Source organism: Lagenorhynchus albirostris, chromosome 8, assembly GCF_949774975.1.
Source record: "Lagenorhynchus albirostris chromosome 8, mLagAlb1.1, whole genome shotgun sequence".
Classification (NCBI taxonomy): Eukaryota; Metazoa; Chordata; class Mammalia; order Artiodactyla; family Delphinidae; genus Lagenorhynchus; species Lagenorhynchus albirostris.
The window spans coordinates 28,707,820-28,720,336 of record NC_083102.1 but is presented as its reverse complement, the minus strand read 5'-3'; the positions used below and the strand labels follow the sequence as shown (position 1 = coordinate 28,720,336).

Here is a 12,517-nt window from a genome sequence, read left to right as displayed (position 1 = left end):
CCCTAACGAGCTAGAAATCCTCTTTTGACTTCCAGCAAGATTGAATATAATGTTCAAAACACACATATATGCCTTTCCTCCCAGCTAACGCTCCAAAATAACATCACTCTTATGTGAACACGGCCTGTGATAATTTTTGGGGGGAGAGTGATAAGCAGTTGAGCAGACACCTGATGTTCTATTTCACTGTTTCCATTACCTGCCGAGGAGGTCACACCTGTACAATTACAATCACTGCCTCGTGTACCTACCCCTTGTTTGGACTGCCTAACCAGCCTGCTTCTAAACTTAACACTAGTAAGACCACAATATAAGCAACTACAATGGTCTAGCCAAATTCATGTTTTCCATTAAATTTCTCAGAGAATAACATTTAATAAAATCTCTAAATTAAAATCTCATCAAATCTCAGCCACGACACATTTTTAATTAGTTTGCTTAAGAAGCAAATTAATGATTCAAGAGTGTAAATCGGCATAAGGAAAGAGTATTGAATATATTTGAGAGCAAATCAAGGAGTATCTGTTTACAATATGCTAATTCCAAATCATTCCTAACTTGTCTTCTTAGGAGGACATTAAAAACAAAGAAAATCTTTACATAGAATCATCTTGGGGGACGGGGAGGGGGCGGGGGGGAGTAAACCACCTTAATGGAGTCTGGTATATACCTCAAACTGAACCTCCAACAACCAAGGGGAGGTAGAAAAGGTCCAGAGAAAATGAACACAGCAATAAAAGGAGGAAAAAGGTCTCTGCTAAAAATTCAGAGCCCTTTAATTCAGAGGCAACAGGTGAAAATTTTATAACTGTTCTTATATATTAATTAAAAAGCAGAGATATAGAAATTAGAGCCATTTCCAAAATAAGAATATGGGTGGTAGGAGGAGAGTGTTTTTAAGACAGATTAAAAACAAACAAACAAAAACCCTAATAGCACATTTGTGAAATACATTTGTAAAATACATTTTGCCCCCCAAAAGTGTAGTCTAGGTCAAGACAATAAGTTTCAGTGTTTTATAGATCAATGACTGAACCAGATCAGGTTGTAACATGTAAAGTGCACAATCATCAGAGCCCACTGCGAGCAGGGCCATCATGCTGCCCGGAGCAAGGAAGCACTGGTCTGGATAAACGCTAATTTAGTAAGTAACCTGGATTGAAAGAGAGAACCTGAATTAGGGTCTCGGATCAACATACCAGATTTCTTCGAATTTCTTATAATTTAAACATTTCCTTTAGCCCAGCTGTCTACGTTGGTCTGATTCATGAAGTTTTGTTAAATTCAGGCCTGAATAAACAGGCATTGTCCTAGAATCAATCAACTTCAGGACAATAGATAAAAACACAGGTCAAGTGACACTTTAATTCCTTCCTTGAGAAGTGGACTCGAGCTACATCAGGTAAATTATAAGGGCCCATTCTATATCAACAAAATAAGCCATAAAAACAATTATTCACCAGGACGGGAAAGTCTTGCCATTTAACAAAAACTAGGAAATAATGCAAACAGCAGAGTAAGTCACACACATTCTTATTTTATGTAATCTTCCCATCAGCCCTATGGCATTATAGATGAGGTCACGGGATTTGTCCAAGGTCACATGAAGGGAAAGTAAGAAGCTGATACTATAAACAATTCCACTTCCCTTCCACTTCCTAGCAGCTCCCTGCCATGCTCTGAGAAGCCTCCTGACAAAATTCCATGTCAATCAATTTGGCTTTTGCAAATTGCTCTGGGAATTGCTAATCCCTGCTGCCAACTAGCCACTCTAGGGCTCTGATGGGTTGTCAAAATGACTAAGCATGTGTGTTAGAACACTCGTCAGTCCCCACTGTGGGTAGGGGGCGTGGAGCCCAAAGCCTGTGTCCTGCTCTCATCCCGCTGAGCCGGGAAGGGAGCAGAGATGCCTGCCCGGGCACCCCCACCTCCCCTGGGGCCCTGGCTGAGGCCCCATCCTGTCCGCAGAGCCCCAGAGGAGGCCCACCCCGTGGACTCGGCCTGAGGGGAACTGGGCGAGGCCTGTGCAGCCGGGCTCCCTCCCGCCTGTGTGTCGGTACTCTGCCTTTTTCCTCATCCCACCTCCTCAGACACCTGGCTTAAGGGCCCTGACTCTTTCCTGCAAATAATGAGGAAACATGGTGTCCCAGGCAAAGGGTTCCCCCTCCCACCTCCTCGGGGTAGGAGGTTAAAGAGGGTTCAATACCAAACGCCCTGCCCCAGGAGAAAAATAGTCCTGTTGAGTTTGGGGTCAGAAGCAAGGGCGGGAGAGGCAGCCCCACAGGGTCGGTGTGCCATGATCAGGTCGGTTTGGTTTGTCCTTGTGTCTTTTTGCTTTGTTTTGTTTCGTTTTGTTTTAAACCATCATTAGTGAGATTTTTCTGCAGCCACCAGTGTTGGCCTGCAAGCAGAGGGCTGCAGCCCTTAGTGTTTGTAAAATAAGAAAGAATACACAGCGTGGCCATGGTTGGGTTTTTTTTTCCCTCCTTTGAGAATTTTTTTTGTAAAACCAAATGTAAATACTTTTTTAATACTGAAATTAAAATGAAATTAAAATGGATGAAATAGAAGCTGGAACCCTCCTCTTGGACTACGCAGCCTAAGAACCTCACGGGACTATGAATTCACCCAAAATTTTCATTTGCCATCAGGCCGAGCTTTGAAAGAAAAACTGTTCTCTAACCAGGATTGTAACAATAGTGTAAATACTATTTCAGAGTTGAAAGCTGATGGTGCAAATATGTATATAACGTACTGTATTTTTACAATGATCGTCGCATGACTCTACTCCGCCCCCTTTTTGTACTCCATATCTGTCTTCCAGAAACGTCACCTGCCTTGCCTCCTGTGGTCTCTTAATCCAACAACTGTATTACTGCCTTTAAAGAATGCAGTTATTTAAAAAGAAAAAAAAGAACACTCGTCCAAGACAGAAAGGACAAAGGAAAATGAAGTATACAGACACACTCACTGATACATTTAATATTAACAAACGACTACTTAATTAAGCCAGAAGAAAATACTACCAATTATACTCCAAAAATACACTCCATTCAATCCACTTTTAACTCAGTGCTGGCCGAACAGCAATGTAAGGAAACAAAATTTGCAACCCCAAATGTCTCTTTGGTGTGTTAATTATTTTGAGCTGGAAACAGTCAAGGCCCAAAAGACTCTTTGACCTTCCCCCTTAGCTGCCTAAAGAATTTATAGAGGGTCTGTAACAGGAAGGGAACTATCACCACAGATAACTGTAGTATGAACTACATGTGTAGATAGGGAGGAACCTAGCAAAATCTGCTTGTTAGAATTCCTCTAGGTGTCCCATTGCCACTGCAAGACCCAGCAAACATTTACCAAACATCTGCTTTTCCATCTCCACGTGAATTGCCTTCCTCCCCTTTGAAGTCCCAAACCACTACCCCCTACATCCCTCCTCTTTAGTCTTTAGCGGAAGATAGTATTTAAGGACTCAGTTTTCCTGGGTCTCCCCCATGTATACATGTTATTGAACTATTGATTTTCTGCTAATCTGTTTCATGTTAATTTAATTTTTAGACCAGGCAGAGGAACCTAGAAGGGTAGAAGAAAATTTTTCCTCCTGGACAGCAATTTTAAATGAATCAACTGACAATCAACAGACGATTCTAATATTCATATGAACTGAGGCTTTTCAAGAGGACTAAGGGGGAAAAAAAAAGGTAAAAGTACAAGCAAATAGATTCAAAGTACATTTAGGCCCTGTGATGGCTAATTTATGTGTGTCAACTCCACTGGGCCACTGGGCGCCCAGATACCGTACTTCGTTAAACATTCTGGGTGTGTCTGTGAGGGTCTTATTGGATGAGATTAACATCTGAGTAAAGCAATTTGCCTTCCCCAAGTGAGTGAGCATTGCCCAATCCACTGGGAGACCTGACTAGAACAAAAAAGGCTGAGTAGGGCAGCATTTGCTCTTTCTGCCTACTGTCTTCAAGCTGGTCCATTGGTCTTCATCTGCCTTCAGACTTGGACTGAAACTTATACCACTGACTTCTCCCAGCTCTCAGGCCTGTGGACGCCCGCCTGCCAACTGCAGACCCTGGGACTTCTCAGCCTCCACAACTGCATGAGCTGATTCCTTCTGATAGTTATCTATCTCAGATAGATAGATAGATAGACAGACAGACAGACAGACGGTCTCCTATTGGTTCTATTTCTCTGGTGAACCCAGACCACCTCTCAAGATCAAAATGTAAGCAACTAAATTTTCAGTCCCAGATCAGTTAAAGAGGAAAATGATATAATACTGAAATCAAAAGAATACTGCAGCTAAAAGTCACAAGGGTAAGTTCTTCTAATGTTATGCTTACAAACAAAAGTATGGTATTTAAAGAAAACTATTTGCAAAAAATACCTGCATTTATATAAATAAAATAGAGCAAATGTTGGCAATTTTCTGTAAAAGGGCCAGACGGTAAATGCTTTAGCTTTGTAGACCATATAGTGTCGATTCAAACTACTCTGCTCTGCAGTCGTAACTGAAAAGCAGCCATACACAATATGGAAACAAATGGGCTCAGTTGTGTTATAATAAAACTTCACTTATGCACACTGAAATCTGAATGTCATAAAATTTTCACATTACAAAATATTCTTCTTCTTTTGATTTTTTCTTTCCAACCACCTAAAAATATAAAAGCCAGTCTTGGTTCATGACCCATGTGGACCCACAGGTCACAATTTGCCAACCTGAGGTAAAGGAATAAAAAATGAACTTAAATTTTAAAAACTTTAAAAATAGAGGAATAAAAAACTTTCCTGACCATGCTCTAATATTCCAACATTTCTTGCTGGGCTACTTGTGGGCTATACAATTCCCATAAGGCTTCTATGGGTCCTCTTAGAAGTTCTAGTACAGAAGCAGGACAAATCAGACAATGCTGAATTCTGTGTTCTATACGTGTTCACCATACATTTTCATAATCAACTGCTCTTCATGGAAGAAGCATATACTCCATGAGAAGCAATATAATGGATCCTCTTCAAGAGAAAAGAAGTCCTTCCCTTCCTACAGATGAAGCTGTCCACCTACAGCAAAGATGGGAATAAATCTAGGAATGTTTTCCAAACGATCCCAGGAGACATTAAAAAAAACAGGGAAAATTAATCTTATTATATCCCATTTCATTAACTGTAAAATGATGGTGATGAGATCTTAACTGTTTTCTAAAGTCTTTAAAAGTGATTATTTTTGTGATGGGCTTAAAAAGGGAGAAAGGGGGACGGGTACCTGTGCACCTGATGTTTGATCAATTTTTAAAATTCCAAATATTTAGTTTTAAGAAACCTTTGCTTTAATAGAAAGCTGTCACTATGGTAGGTGCAGACTGCTATCAAGTACCCATCTCCCCCAGATGCCACTATGCACACATCTTCACCAGGAGGGACACATTTCTGAAATAACGAAATGAAGAGGGTGAGAAGACTGCATTCATTTGAAAGAATCTTAACATTCAAACACTCAGTATGATATGTGAGCTGCTATCACCGTGTTATAAATATTGTGAATTTAATAGAATTTGGTGTTTTCTGTTGAGCAACAGAAAAAAAATCCAATTACTACCTTAACAGTATTTTAGTTCTAGTAGGAGACTCTGATATAGAATCCTAGAGAATGGATGTTTTAAAAATCTACCATTTTAACACACATGTGTCAGACACTTAAAAGTGTAAGTATGACCCTATATGGTGAAAGGGAAATTTTTCGACGTCTACATAACAACTAGAAAAGTATCCCAGGTTTTTAAACTAATCTTACATTTTGACTAGAAGAAAAAAAAAAAAGCAAAGGAGCTAAAAACAAAGTATTTGGTAAAGAAAGGAGAAGATCTGTATAATTCTATAATGCCAAGAATATATTCACTTTTTTCCAAAGATCACTGAGGAAAAGGTAAATGTAACCAATCTCCTGCAAAATGGCCTTCAAAAAGGTGAGACTGCAGGGCAACAGACCAAAAACTTCTAAACAATGGCTCTATAGAACCAATAAATAAATCTTTTAGAAGAAAACGTTAATGTTCTATTGAAAACCTTAAGAAGAGAGGGATACGAATGATCTAACCCTGGGTTTATAAGTTTTCTGAACTAATACCATTACTTATTTTCTTAATACAATAGCATCACATTGAAATTACACATTGAAATTACATTAAAAAGAGGATTAATATCTAACTGGGCCTCAGAAACAGGATTAAAAGCATACTCTGGAAAAGCACAAATGAACCAGAAGGCACCCCACCCTTCCCCGCAAAACGTTCTGGGTGCACTTAGCTTTCCTCCACAGTCTGTCTACCCAGCATAATCTGCTATCCTTTGTTTTTATCTGCTTCTCCTGGCAGTGCCTGGAGAGAGTAACACTTCAGAAAACTTCCATCTGTTCTGCAGCAGCTGGATAAAACTTCATTCTCTTAAGAATGAGACACAACAAACTATAACTGTCATCCCAACCTGTCCCTCGAGTTAAAAACCAGTTAGCAAAGAGCCCTGCTAATCATGCAAGTGCCCTGCCTGTCCTGACTTGGCCCCAGTGACTAGTGCAGGGAGAAGTAATCAAGCCTGCCAGACCACATGCACACTACCCTCTAAAAGCAGAACTATTGCGACCGTGTTCACCCTACACTGAGAGTTCCAGAGGACAACTCCTTCCACCACTGTGATGTGAATTTGCTAGAGACCTACAGTCTTTCCTCTTCAGAAATTTGGTATTAGATTTCTGAAATATTTCACTTGATCAACAGGCATTTAACCATGTTTTCTGTAAATATCAATACCTGAAGTAATTAGAAACTAAATGGACACGTACTCAGCTTTCCCCATCCCAAATCTAACATAGTTAAGCAGGTTTCTCCTGACAAAAATATTTCGTTTGCCAAAATGATGTCACTAAGGAAACACCACAGCAGGAGGGGTTGCTCTTCAATGAATTCTCATTGATGAGCAAAGATTTGTCCTAATCTACAGATATTCCCTCATTCAGGACCCAATGTACCACCATGGTGTTTCTATTGAAGTTGGCAAGCAAAGTTCAGGTTTACTCTGACCCAGACTTGGTGCTGATGCCAATTACCACCACAACATCCTAAAACTACTCATTATAGGACAGTAGGTGGCTGGTGTATATGCATATAACCAGCTAGCTGGCATTAATGAGGGCTATGAACTCTCTAACAGAAAAAAAGTGATAAAAAAGAAATCAAATGATCAAGCCACAATAATGTCAACGTGACATTAAGTAAATATTTTAATGGACTGTGATTACAAAATGGAAATCGCTAAAGTACACAGAAGCTTAAAAATAAGACTTCTTACCTGATCTGAAACACCAACATGTGAAAGACTGGAAATGGGTAGGATGAAAATAATATGGGGCCAAATTGGAGTGCATTACACCCTATGATCCAGCTACCTTGCATTTTAAAACAAAGTCATCAGTATAATCTTCGTTACAAACTTATGTCAAGTACAGGCATCACATATTAAACTCTATTATAAACAAATTTTACAAAGTAAAAGGTCTAAAGAATTGTTACATTATAATTCTTTTATCCCATAGCTTCGTAATAACCCTTTACCATAACAAGAGGAACTTGTGGTTTCCCAGGTACCTAACACTCTGTATTTTGATTCCAAGATACATACTACTTCCCTTATTTTAACAAGTTTTAAATCAGGATGAGGCTCACAACCACACTTTTGTGGTTAAAAGTAATAAAATAATGGTGTACCTTACAAAGATCTTAGATTCAATGAAACATCACATCTGGTTCTTTGAATCCCTAACTATAAAATAACACACACCATGGGCACCACAATTACTAGTGGGCTTTTTACGAGGCAAACTCCTGAGCCCAGAATCCCGTGGAGTGAGGATTAAAACTCCTGCATGGTTACGAAACTCCCCAGGCGATCCTCATTCCACTTAGATGTGAGAACTTCAGCCCAATAGTACACCAATCCAAACACACAGAGAAGTTTGGGGTAGTGGTGGGGAGTAAGTCAGATCTAGGCCAAAAAAGCCCAAAGGTAAAATTCACAGGACAAGGGCTTCCCTGGTGGCACAGTGGTTGGGAGTCCGCCTGCCGATGCAGGGGACACGGGTTTGTGCCCTGGTCCGGGAAGATCCCACGTGCCGCGGAGCGGCTGGGCCCGTGAGCCATGGCCGCTGAGCCTGCGCGTCCGGAGCCTGTGCTCCGCAATGGGAGAGGCCACAGCAGTGAGAGGCAAAAAAAAAAAAAAAAAAATTCACAGGACAAGAATCTTCATTCTTTCCTTAACAATGAATGGAAATCAACCTGACTCTGGGCCAGGTCTCCTGCTGGGGTGAGGAGGGAGAGGTGGGCAGTGAATAAATCTGGAAATAATGTGCTGAGGAACAAAGCAAAGCGAACTCCTGTTTGCAATGGTAACAACAGAGTGCAAAATTAAAACTGTCCCAATATATTCTTGCAGTTTCCTCTCTACCAAAGCAGAATTTTGCTTAAAAAGTCATAATCCAGTTGAAGAAATGGAATGGGGATCAGATTTCTGTAACTGACAGTACAAACATACCCAAAACAGAAAACAAGACAAAATGACATTTTGTTCCGTCTGCTCCTTCAGAGCTCCACAACTGTCGATTAAACAGCTGTAATGTAACCTACTTTAATGCTACACTATACCATCCAAGAGGAGAAAGAAAGATGGATGAATGGGTAGATGGAAAGAAAGGGAGGGAGAAACAGACATTATTGAGTACAACAGCAAAAATAAAACTACATGTTAACTATAAGAAGTTGAACATAAGCAGGATAAAGAAGTGTCTAGTTCACAAATCGCTATAAAATGAGACGAAAGGCACAAATTTACAGGAGTATAACTAGTAAACTATCTTCATCTCCTCATGTAACTATAATATTTTACATTATATTAGATGGGATGTTACAGGTTCCTATTCTGAATGTTTTAGAAGTCCCCCATATATTCACTTCATTTATACGGTCTTTAAGTAGTCTGCAGAATTTCACTGCACCAGGGCAGACATAATTCTGTCAGTCAAACTTTTCATGTGAAGAAACGGAGGAGCAGAGTGGCTCCATCTGCCCAAGGGCCCTGGAGATGCAAGTTAGCAGCCATTTGCAGAGAACTGGTAGCAAGAAGATTCTAGTGTAAAACTTTCTGAACCAATTAAAAAATTCATTTTTTGGTCCTTCGATACAAGCACAGGTCCCTCAATACACATTTAATGATCAACTAACTGCAGAGGCTGAACGGTATGGAGAGTCAAGTAGTACACCTGATAACCATGATACTATCTAAACAAGCCATGCAGAACTTATGATGAAAATTAATGCAGACTCATAGCTACAGACGTCCACATAACTTTTTCTCACTAGCACACAAAAACCCACCAGGGTCCATCAATGGATGAATGACTAAACAAAATGTAATATGTGTCTATACATGGAATATTATTCAGCCATAAAAAGGAATGAAGTACTGATACAGGCTACAACATGAATGAACCTCTAAAACATAATGCTAAGTAAAAGAAGCTAGACACAAAAGATCACCTATTTTGACTCCATTTACATGGAATATTCAGAATCGATAAATCTGTAGACAGAGAAAGTGGACTAGTGGTTGCCAAAGGTTGGGGAATGGTGAGTAACTGCTTAACGAACATGAGGTTCCCTTTTAGGGTGATGAAAATGTTGTAGAACTAAACAGAAGTGGTGACTGCCCAATACTATGAATGCACTAAATGTCACTGAATTGTACACTTAAAATGGTAAATTTTATGTTATGTGGAATAAATTTAGTTTTTAAAGGAAATTTAAAAACTCACCAGAGACTAGAAAAATAATGAACAGATGAAAATTAATTAGATTATAGATAAGGCAGATGTAAGTAATAAAATGGCTTGAATCAAACAAACAGGCCGATGAAGGAGACAATGAAAGAATACTGATGGGGTAAACTGTGGAAATTTAGAGGCAGTGGAATACAATTTCCTCCTCTGAGAGAACATCAGCTGGCTCTATTTTAGGAGCAGAATAAAATTCACAAAACCTTTTAAAGTTCCATAAGATGTTATGGAAAAACCCGAACGAACATTTTGGCCAACCCACTAGCTTTGTGAGGGCCCAGGCTGCCTTATTCACAGTATCCACCTTACCTATAATTACTGGCACATATAGGCACTCTCATATGTCTAAATGAATGTAAAAATTGTTGAATACTGAGACTCCCCATTTAAGACCTAAAATATGTGGTAAAAAAAAAAATAACATTCTTATGATTCCCCACAGGGACTACTTTTCACCATTCAACAATCTCTTTGTCCTTTGACCCTCTTTCCAGTGACTTTTCCCTTTTTAATGTATCTTCTTTAATTATGAGAAGATTAGTTAGTAATTCTGTTTTAATTGTAACATATATTAAGTTTATTTAAAAAGTCACTTTAACCCAGTGGTGCTCAGTCTTATTTTGACTCCCTTTTAAACAGAAGCCCCCTCCATTGGGGATTTGGGGGTGGGGCGGGGGGCAGGGGGGGCTGACTGCATCCTTTTTAAAAACCCTCATTTATGGGTGATTCTGAGAGATCCCCAGGTTGAGAATCACTGCATGAAACTCGTTTTATTTCTTACTATCAAGAAATGCTAGTCTTTAAAAGAGCTGAGAAAACATTACACAGAATCTGTGAAACAAAGCTTCTCACACCTGTATACACTGGAAAAAAAAAAAAAACCCTGTGATTTAATTAGTAAACTGACAGAGAACTCAAGAGACTGGCAGCTTTTAAAAAGAGGTAGTTAATGATATGACCAACCCGGATGCTGATTCTGCCAATCTCTTGCTGAATGGCATGAGTTAGTAACTTGTATGTTCTAAATTAAATGGAGATCCCTTTATACTCAATGATGCACTGTATGAATAACATTAAGGTTTCCCTTCACGTAAAATTGTAAAATGTGACAGCATACCATTAGTCCTGAAAGGTGGTTAAGAGTTCAAGGGGTCTGGGATCTACTGTCAGCATCAACCTCAACCTCTATGGGAGTTCATAATTTCTCAGTAAAATTGGGAAAGATACACAAACGGACCTACTCTATGGGTTGTAAGAAATAAATGTGCATATGAAAGCACTTGACACAGTGCCTAGTAAGCAATCTAGTATCTAGGATCATTGTATTCATATTCTTTTAAGCCAAATAAAAAGAAACAAAGAAAAGGTTCTGTCAATTAAATAGTTTTGTATGACACGAAATTTTAAAAAGCAAAAGGTAGAGGATGATGAAAACACAAAAAATTACAGTTGGAGATCTTAATCTCAACGTCAGTCCAACACTCATTATTCAGATCTAGGGTCACAAATCGTAACATATGGTAGAAACTGTGAGGACAGCGGCAAACAAATGGGGAAAAAACAAGAAAAAGAAAAAAAAAGGAACGAACAGCACATCCATCAATGACACCGAATGCCAATGGGCCGACATAGGTTTTAAAAATAAAAAGTACTTCCAACTTAGAAGACACTAAAACTTTACAAGTGAGCCAAGACCGCCCTCCTCAGAGTTCAAATGCAACCTACAACTCCATCCCCGCCTCTTTAGAGCACTCGGCCCCCATTTCCAACACGAGCGGGAGCCCCAGAGCCGGACGCGCGCCCCAGGTGCCAGTCACAGGCCGGAGCGCCAGGTGCAGTGGCCGCCCCGCCCTCCGCGGACTGGCCGCCGTACTGGGGATGCCCGCGCGGGGGCGGCGGCCCGGACCCCCGGCCAACCACGCTCTGGTGCCCTGGTCCTGCCGCGCCCTGCCCTCGGCGGGACGCGCCACGACGACCTGAGTACGCCCGGGCACACCCCGGGCCGGCGGTCGCGGGGTGAGCAGAGGATAAAGGTGAAGGTGGGTGCCCGGCTGCCCCCAGCCTCCCTCCATCCTCCCCGCCCTCGGCCGCGGCTCCGTCCGCCTCCCCGTGCGTCTCACCGGCCTTCCGCCCGCCTCTCCGCCGCGCGTGCCCGCTTTTCGGCCTCCCTGCGGTCAGTCTTGCCGAAGGTCGACAGGAGCCACCGCCGCCTCCCGCTCGCTCCTCCGCTTCCTCCCGGGTTCCTACGGCTTCCCCTCACCCCCGCGAGTGGCCAAGAGGAAGCCAGCTAGCCGCTGGGCCGCCTCCCTCACTTCCCCGCCGCGACCAATGGGCCCCGCCGCCGGGAAGCCGCGCCCGCCCCCTGGCGGTGGAGGACCTAACGGTCGCCCCGCAGGCCGGAGGGAGGGGCCGTAGAGCTGAGAGGGAGGGCCCTGCGGCCCCGCCCCCCGCCTGCGCTGCGCTTTCGGGACCTGCCACGTGGGAGCCGCAGGGGCGGCGGCCGGCCGCACCCCAGAAGAGGGCAGATAGGTATCGTCTATTTCTACCACACGCCGCCTTGACCCACACTTCCATAATCCCCACCTTAAAGGAAGAAATTTTAAAGTAATCAGTCCCATTCTAGAAGTCCAC

At 41.7% G+C, this 12,517-nt stretch overlaps 1 protein-coding gene across 1 annotated transcript in view; it reads right to left on the bottom strand.

Moving 5' to 3' along the window:
- The window catches only part of FAM3C (FAM3 metabolism regulating signaling molecule C), a 52,531-nt gene extending 40,332 nt beyond the window's left edge, over nucleotides 1-12,199 (bottom strand). Inside the window, exon 1 of the mRNA XM_060156793.1 lies at nucleotides 12,007-12,199. The gene's annotated coding sequence lies outside the window, so the exon portion shown is untranslated. The remainder of the gene's footprint in view (nucleotides 1-12,006) is intronic.
- Between the last annotated feature and the right edge of the window lie 318 nt (nucleotides 12,200-12,517).